The sequence below is a fragment of the Anguilla rostrata genome, chromosome 19 (assembly GCF_018555375.3).
Source record: "Anguilla rostrata isolate EN2019 chromosome 19, ASM1855537v3, whole genome shotgun sequence".
NCBI classification, from domain to species: Eukaryota; Metazoa; Chordata; class Actinopteri; order Anguilliformes; family Anguillidae; genus Anguilla; species Anguilla rostrata.
This window is the reverse complement of record NC_057951.1, coordinates 1783113-1791819: the sequence shown is the minus strand read 5'-3', so window position 1 is coordinate 1791819 and position 8707 is coordinate 1783113. Positions and strand designations below refer to the sequence as shown.

The 8707-nt window shown below is 43.2% G+C and overlaps 1 protein-coding gene and 3 long non-coding RNA genes across 4 annotated transcripts in view; 2 read left to right on the top strand and 2 right to left on the bottom strand.

Moving 5' to 3' along the window:
- The window catches only part of LOC135245748 (uncharacterized), a 516260-nt gene that overhangs the window by 108758 nt on the left and 398795 nt on the right, over positions 1-8707 (top strand). The window lies entirely within an intron of this gene.
- The window catches only part of LOC135245705 (uncharacterized), a 492416-nt gene that overhangs the window by 287261 nt on the left and 196448 nt on the right, over positions 1-8707 (bottom strand).
- The window catches only part of LOC135245757 (uncharacterized), a 46403-nt gene that overhangs the window by 37194 nt on the left and 502 nt on the right, over positions 1-8707 (top strand). The gene's annotated exons all lie outside the window — the stretch shown is intronic.
- Positions 3812-7707, bottom strand: LOC135245739 (uncharacterized). The gene is made up of 3 exons (XR_010327362.1): positions 7531-7707; positions 5984-6092; positions 3812-5077 (listed from the first exon to the last, which is right to left on the bottom strand). It is a non-coding gene; the product is annotated as an uncharacterized LOC135245739 (long non-coding RNA).

The following is an 8707-nucleotide window of genomic DNA, read 5'->3' as shown; positions in this document are numbered from 1 at the left end:
GCTGGAAGATTCCAGAAATTGATGCAATTACTTTTTAGAAGCTTCTGATTGGCCAATTGTCATAATTAGGAGTTAATTGGGAGTTAATTGGCACATGTGGCTGTATTTAAGGGCCTGCTTTTAGAGCCACTGTCTTTTTGCCCATGATACGATGGGAAAATCCAAGCAACTCTTCCAAAAAATTGTGGACCTCCACAAGTCTGGTTCCTCCTTAGGAGCAATTTCCAAACAACTGAAGGTAACACGAACATCTGTACAAACAACTGTATACAAATATAAAAATCTTGGGACCACAGAGACACTGCAGTGTTCAGGAAGGAGGCACAAATTAACTCCCAGGGCTAAACAATCTTTGATCCGAAAGGTTCAACTGAACCCCAAGACCACAACAAAGGAACTGGTGAAGGAGTTGGAAGCATCAGGTACCAAAGTATCTACATCCACCATTAATAGAATCCTACATCGCCATGGCCTGAAAGGCTGCTGTACAAGGAAGAAGCCCCTACGCCAAGGCCGGCATAAAAAAGCCAGAATGAAGTTTGCAGGTGATCTCCAGGACGAAGACCTAGCCTTTTGGAGGAGCGCTCTCTGGTCAGATGATGTATGGTCATAACGGTCAGCACTATGTATGGAGGAAAAAGGGAGAGGCTTTTAATCCGAAGAACACCATCCCAACTGTGAAGTATGGGGATGGCAGCATCAAGTTGTGGGAGTGTTTTTGTCACGGTTCGAAGTTAGGTGGACCCAAATGCAGACTCAAACAACGGAGTGGCGAAACTCCCATAGGAGATGTTTAATGCGAAAGTACACAATACAGCAGGCAATCTCGTAGTAAGTTTGTGCATAGATCAAAACCAGGAAAATCCACCGAGGCAAAAGTACAAAATCAGAAGGCAAAATCAAAGTCGATAAACAGTCGAAGGTCAGAACAGGAAATCAGAAAAACAAAGACGGCAGGCAAAAATTGGTGGTCAGGAAAACAGGCAAGATCAAACACGAGTCAAACTAACAAGAAATAAACGCTGGAAATGTACTGTAAACAGAGGCACAATCTGGCACAGAAGAGCAGGGAAACAGAGAATATATACCAAGGAAACCAGGCGAGTGAAATGAGAGATAATTGAACAGAGCGTGAACATGCAAACAGGGAACAGGTGAATGAAATGACTGATTAACCAGTGTGTGAGAATGTGATCAGCTGAGGGGAGAGAGAGAGAGGAAACCACGCCCATACTACAAACCGAAACAAAGATTGTGCAGGAGAAAAAAAGATAATCAACTAAAATGTGAAGTGACAACAGAAACATAACAGTTTTGCTGGAAATGGGACTGGTGCACTTCAGAAAATAAATGGCATCATGAGGAAGGAGGGTAATCTGGAAATACTGAAGCAAGACCTCAAGACATCAGCTAGAAAGTTAAAACTTGGTCAGAACTTGGTCTTCCAGCAGGACAATGATCCTTAGCATACCTCCAAAGTTGTAACAAAATGGCTTAAAGACAACAAAGTGAAAGTATTGGAGTGGCCATCACAAAGCCCTGACCTGAATCCCATAGAAAATTTGTGGAATGCACTGAAAAAGCATGTCCGAGCAAGGAGGCCCACAAACCTGACTGAGTTACACCAGTTCTGGCAGGAGGAATGAGCAAAACGTCTGGCAAGGTATTGTGAGAAGCCTGTGGAAGCTTACCCCCAAGTGTTTGACTCAAGTTAAAAAAGAAAAATCGTTAACAACGTTTCGTTAGGTGCAGCGTCTTAATGCGTAAGTGCAACAGTGATGGTCAGTGGAGGATACGCTAAAAATAAAAACCAAAAACAGACCAAAATACACAGAATCCTCGTCCGTTTCGTCAGCCAACGAAACATAACATAACAAAAACAAAACGGTATGGGGAGTGACGACAACAACGGGCGCATATTACATTCACAACGGGACTCCGTCGCTGATCCACCGCGTCACTTGCTGTCCTCACTAGATACTTCCTAGTCCTGATTTTAGCATCCCGACGGTGGAAACAGAAACCGTAACCGTTCCCACGAGTACTGAGCAGCGCGGAACGGCACGGAGTGCCCCTGGTAACGGTTCAGCCCTACAGTGGAAAAGCGGCTTATGTAAACTTTTGACCCACGGAAAATCTGATATGGTAAATGGTAAATGGACTGCATTTATATAGCGCTTTTATCCAAAGCGCTTTACAATTGATGCCTCTCATTCGCCAGAGCAGTTAGGGGTTAGGTGTCTTGCTCAAGGACACTTCGACACGCCCAGGGCGGGGTTTGAACCGGCAACCCTCCGACTGCCAGACAATCGGTCTTACCTCCTGAGCTATGTCGCCCCCTATGTCGATATAGTACATACAAACTGAAATGAATGTCTCAGCTATTATTTTGAAATGACCTCTTATGGAAATAAAGTAGATACCCTAATTGACTTAACCCAGGAAATGCATGGTAACATGAAATGTGTGGAGTTGTGAAAAATTGAGTTTGAATGTCTTTAGCCGAGGTGCATGTAAACTTTTGGCCTCAACTGTAGCCTACAAGTTAAACTGTATACTAGAACTGTTAGTTGGAGTTTGGGTTGCTTACAGCAGTAGCTTAGGTGGTTGACTTTCATGATTGGAGGCGACAAAGACATTGATAACGTTGTCATAAATATTGTTTCCCCCCATTATTACCCCATAACGTGGCAGTTTTTCTTTGGAATCCTGTAGAGTAGTAATCCTTCCTCGACTCAGTGCACACACTGACGCTGCGAAAAAATAAGGTTCCGTTTCTTAAATTATTTGTACATGTCCGGTTTGTGGTCCCGACCAGACAATTGAATGAGTAATTGATTGAATAAATTTGTAGTTCGTAATGAATTTGCTTGCCTGCGACTCCCTGATCTGACATCGGTTTCAAGGGGGTTTCCCAGAGTTGGCGGTTTCCAGGGGATTCCCCCTGGCTAACGTGGATGACAGACAACAGGAGCAGAGTTAACACCATCCTACAGCCATCCTGCTTGTCTCTTAGGAGTGATGATTCATATCGGCGTGTAAGCACACACACATTACAGCGTTCCTGCTCTGAACATGGACTCAGGCTGGTTGATCTGAATGTACAGAGTAAACGGGCAAATGCTGACTTATGCATCACATCTCATGTACAAAATCTATGCTCAAATGGTTTTAAGGCCATGTCTGAAGGGTTTATCTATGCTTCCTGTACTTTCGGGGGCACTCGGTGCTGTGCGGTCTTCACTCATAAACCGGTTGGATTTTATTCATATTTTAATAATCTGACTTTTTATCCTAGGAGCAGGCATATCATAAGCTCCCCAGAAACCTGATGCTAAAGGCATTGTTCAGTTCTGTTGTGCAGAGTGACCGCAAATGACCAATGTAACACCAACAATTATAATATGAAGCTTATTTTCATATACACAATTTCTAGATGATCTTATTCAGATTCCTTCTCACATATAGCAAGTCATCTAGCAGAATTGCAGAGTGAGACACGCTGATCATGGAGGAAAATCATGAAACTCCACAACAGAGCCCATAACAATGCCTCTACATGCACAAGATGTCTTCCAGTGTGGAGAGTAGACGATCTAATCTGAGGAACTGTTCTTAATTTACATCAGGCGCAACAAGGTAAAAATATATTTTTAACCTTTAAGTGCTTTTTCAGCAGTTTTATGCCTTTAATTCATCTGAATGATCCTTTGTAACTAGCTATCTGGATTGAACTCCGTTTTCTGTCATTTATAGCTAATCAAATAATCTTGCTCACACTGTAAGAAAATAAAATGTCCTAGAAATGATCGATAGCTAGTTACATTTTTATTTTTCTTTCTTCATTGGGATGGCAGGTATGCCATCCGGCCACATTACACCTTGGCGGGGCGGCATGCCCCATACCTATACAGCACCGACACTTTTCAGGGTTCCCCACAAATATAACCACAACAGCCATAGACACTCAGCCCTTAAAAACATTAATTTCTGTACATTCTGACCCCATTTCAACAGACAGAATTCATAAACAACTTCACACGTCCACACAATAAAGCCCCAAACTAAGGGGATTTTGCGTTTTCTCCTTCTCCTCCTTCCTGCCGCCTAGCCTACAAACAAAATGTCTCCCCATTGGACATTTTACCAACACCAGCCAATCCTTCTCCAACACGATCCAATCAAAATCTCACATACACATGCAAAATAGACATATCTTTTTACTCTAAAACATTTCCTGTCTCAACAGCTAGTTCCTTTGTGGCGGAGTGGTCAATGTCATGGTCTATAGATCGCAGGGACCCTGGTTCATGCCCTGCCGGAAGCAAGTTTCTGAACTGTGCTTTTTTGCTCACTAATATTTGCCTATTACTTATCAACAATTGCTTTTGCACCAAATCTACCCAGCTTTCACCGAACGTATACACTGCATTATGATGTACCATCTGCACGTTCACCTAATCGGCTACAATATCTTCTGTAAAACCACGGACAGGTTTGACCAAAAAATTTCACGCATTGAACAGCTATGTCATGGTGGCGCACTGCCAAAGTTATAGAGTATAAAGGTTGGAACACAACCAGAGAGTCAGTTAGAGGGGAGGACACCAAAATCAGATGCCCTCCTTATCTCTAGATTGCAGTGTTTGAAACAGTGCCTGTTTGTACACAGTTACACTGAGAGAATAATGACTCAGTGCTGTCTGTACACAGTTACACAGGGAGAATAAGGACACAGTGCTGTCTGTACACAGTTACACAGGGAGAATAAGGACACAGTGCTGTCTGTACATAGTTACACAGGGAGAATAAGGACACAGAGCTGTCTGTGCACAGTAGCACAGAGAGAATAAGGACACAGTGCTGTTTGTACACAGTAGCACAGAGAGAATAAGGACACAGTGCTGTTTGTACAGTAGCACAGAGAGGACGGACTAAACAGTGCAGGTATACATATTTTATTGATGTCTGGGGTTGCGCTGTGTTATAGCGTGTGCTGCACGCACACCCAGTGCTGTTAGAAAAAAGAATCCAATCAATCCTCCGGCCACTGATAGCATGATCTGGGCTCCAGGCCCTGCACGGAGTGAGAAAAGCAACCAATCACACAACACATTCTAATCCACTCTACTACAATCACACAACACATTCTAATCCACTCTACTACAATCACAACACACATTCTAATTTAGTCTAGAACAGAGTAAACAACAATCAGTCACACAACACATTCTAATTCAGTCTAGCACAGTCTAAACAACAATCAATCACAACACAGAATCTACCAGCGCCCCCCCCCCCCGCCCCGCCCCGCCCCGCCCCGCCCAAAATGATTTATTTTCATGGGGCCGAAAATCTCTGGCTGTGCCCCTGTGGAAAAGTGCTATATAAATGCAATGATTCATTCAGTCATTCATTATTTGGCTGTTTAATGCAAATATCTGAATGCCCACCTATTCAAACTAGCCCTTAACTGCTTATTCTATTTTAAATAAACAGAACAAACCCTTTTCTTTTTGTATGCAAGTTGAGGCATGCAGCCCATCAGTGACATCTGATTGAACCATAGCTGTAACTAGCCACGTGACGCTAGTTGAAAACATATTCCAAGTAACCAAATTGTGAATTTAAAATATTACCACTTTTACCAGAACCACTACTTCTGCTTTTGTAGCGGAAACAATAATAATAAACTACAATATGCACACGTATGCACTCACAGTCACAGTCACTCACTACCTCACTCACACACACATGCTCACAGTTACTCATTAACTTACACAATCATGCATTAACTCACACACTCACTCACACTCACTCTCTCTCACACACACACACATTCTCAAACACACACACACTCTCTCTCACACACACACTCACGCTCTCTCACACACACACGCGCACACACACACACTCACTCTCTCTCTCACACACACACACACACACAGCAGTATACTCCATTTGTCAATAGCATTCCACTCACAGTTTGTCAGTTTCCTCTTTGCTGCAGAGATGGGTCCTGCTGAAAGAATAGCTGTGAGTTTGTCCGGTAGATCTCTTCTCACCTTTTGGTTTTGCCTGGGAGAGCAGTTCTGTACAGATACATACAGGGGGAATGTTTAACCAGCATGCGAACAAACGTGTAGGATGATTGCTGAAATATTCTCCACATTCTCTAACATTCAAGATCTGTAAACCTTGTGCTAATGGAAGATTTTATATTTAAATTATGCAACACACAGAAAGTAGAAGTGGAGGAACTAGTGTGAGGTGGGTTTGTTCCCATTCTTCAGAAAAGAGCCTATGAGAACTCACTGAGAAAACTAAATAAAGTGAAAGGACTGAATTGCGTGCATCAGAAAAACAATGAGCAATATAAATATCTAGATAATAAAAATAAATATTGAACTGAGAAGAATGACTGAAAAATACCTGTTATTTGGTCACCACATATTGAACACTCAAAACGGTTGGCTTATGCAATGATGATGGTTTTAGTGTGAACATGTATTATATGGTCTTTTTAAATTGAGTTCTATCCATTCATGTATTGCCTGTTTATCAATGATAGTAACATTAAATTACATTACATTTATTTGGCAGATGCTTTTATCCAAAGCAACAATAAGTGCAAACCCAAGGTTTTATTAATATCGTGTCATTGGATATAAAGTAGCGATAACATCGAAGACATATTCTGTTGAAATGTAAACACAGGCATGGTCAATTCTCACAATAGCAGTAAGCTAAACCCAAATTTTAGTAAAGGGGTGTGTCCTGACAGATTGGGGCTCAGATGAGGCCTGTCACATCCCAGGCAGTGAACACAGGAAGCTCTCAGGCCAGGCTGCTGGCTGACCTGTCTCAAACACACCCATCGTTATCAGCCCTCTTACTCAAAGCCCAGCCTGAGGATGAGGCGGCTGGGTCCCTCTTACTCAAAGCCCAGCCTGAGGATGAGGCGGCTGGGTCCCTCTTACTCAAAGCCCAGCCTGAGGATGAGGAGGCTGGGTCCCTCTTACTCAAAGCCCAGCCTGAGGATGAGGCGGCTGGGTCCCTCTTACTCAAAGCCCAGCCTGAGGATGAGGCGGCTGGGTCCCTCTTACTCAAAGCCCAGCCTGAGGATGAGGCGGCTGGGTCCCTCTTACTCAAAGCCCAGCCTGAGGATGAGGCGGCTGGGTCCCTCTTACTCAAAGCCCAGCCTGAGGATGAGGCGGCTGGGTCCCTCTTACTCAAAGCCCAACCTGGCTTCCCTGGCGGGAATATACCAAGGTGCAGTTTGTGGCAGCAGGGAGTTACCATTGTGTACAGATTGCAGTGGTGGGGAGTTACCATTGTGTACAGATTGCAGTGGTGGGGAGTTACCATTGTGTACAGTTTGCAGTGGTGGGGAGTTACCATTGTGTACAGATTGCAGTGGTGGGGAGTTACCATTGTGTACAGTTTGCAGTGGTGGGGAGTTACCATTGTGTACAGATTGCAGTGGTGGGGAGTTACCATTGTGTACAGTTTGCAGTGGTGGGGAGTTACCGTTGTGCAGTTCTCATCTTGGCTGCATATTCTGCTCAGGCAGTGAAGGTAGATGTGGGAGTGGTCAGACATGGTGAACATCTGAATGGAGAACCTCTTCCTTTGAGGGGAACTGCTCCGGAGGTACCAGCGGAAGGTTCTGTCGTTTGGGCAGCTGAAAGGATAATGGGCTGTGTGCCTAATTAAAGCCTTTCAAACATATCCAAGCATCCCGTATTTACCTCCACCCCCTATTGAACAAAATCCCCCAACACACTCATTGAAATTTATTAGGAGCACAACGCACTTACTCTTATGACAATATAGCTTCAAAGAACAATTAACAGGGGCCAAGTGCTAGTAGCCTAATTAAAGCTAGCAGTCTTTCTACATATGACAACAAACTATTTAGAATATGGCCCAACGTGTGAATACCAGCCAAAATGTGAGGCTATCATGTTCATTAGCACTCTGGCACCACCTTCAGAGTCTGGGGTTAAAACACTATTGTTTGTGAAGCAGAATTTCATTTTGAGGATTTTATCAGTTATAGTGCACCTATGAGACAAATCTACATAATCTTCTGTATATTGTGTCTCGGATCATAGATTCATGTTTCATGAATATAGGCCTAATGTCTGGGTGGTATTATAATGCAATAATAAGAGCAATACTACTAATGTAATTAGTGTTTCCCATACGACCTTCAGTTTAATACGTTGTGTAGGATTATGCATACCACATTTTGCTCTGAAGTGTATCTTTTATCATTTCATATTTGGAGCATTCTAGCATGACCATATATTTGGATTGGGCCAACTCTGGTTTAGGGCTAGAATCATGATGGAGGTGCCAATGTAAATTCTGTGTTTCATCACAGAAAATCACACCATTTGGCAAGTTCATACCATCCCATGGCTTTTTTCCCCCACACACAGCAAGTTTATACATTTTTATAAGTTATTCAAGACCATATGCACAACATGTTGTATACCAGACCTTCAATATGAAATATTGTGCATACCCAAATAGCCTCTAGGTCAAACAGGACAGGATTGTTTAACACTTTGATTGTTTAGTGTTTTTTTATGGGGCGACATAGCTCAGTAGGTAAGAGCGTTTGTCTGGCAGTCGGAGGGTTGCCGGTTCGATCCCCTGCCCTGGGCTTGTCGAAGTGTCCCTGAGCAAAACACCTAAC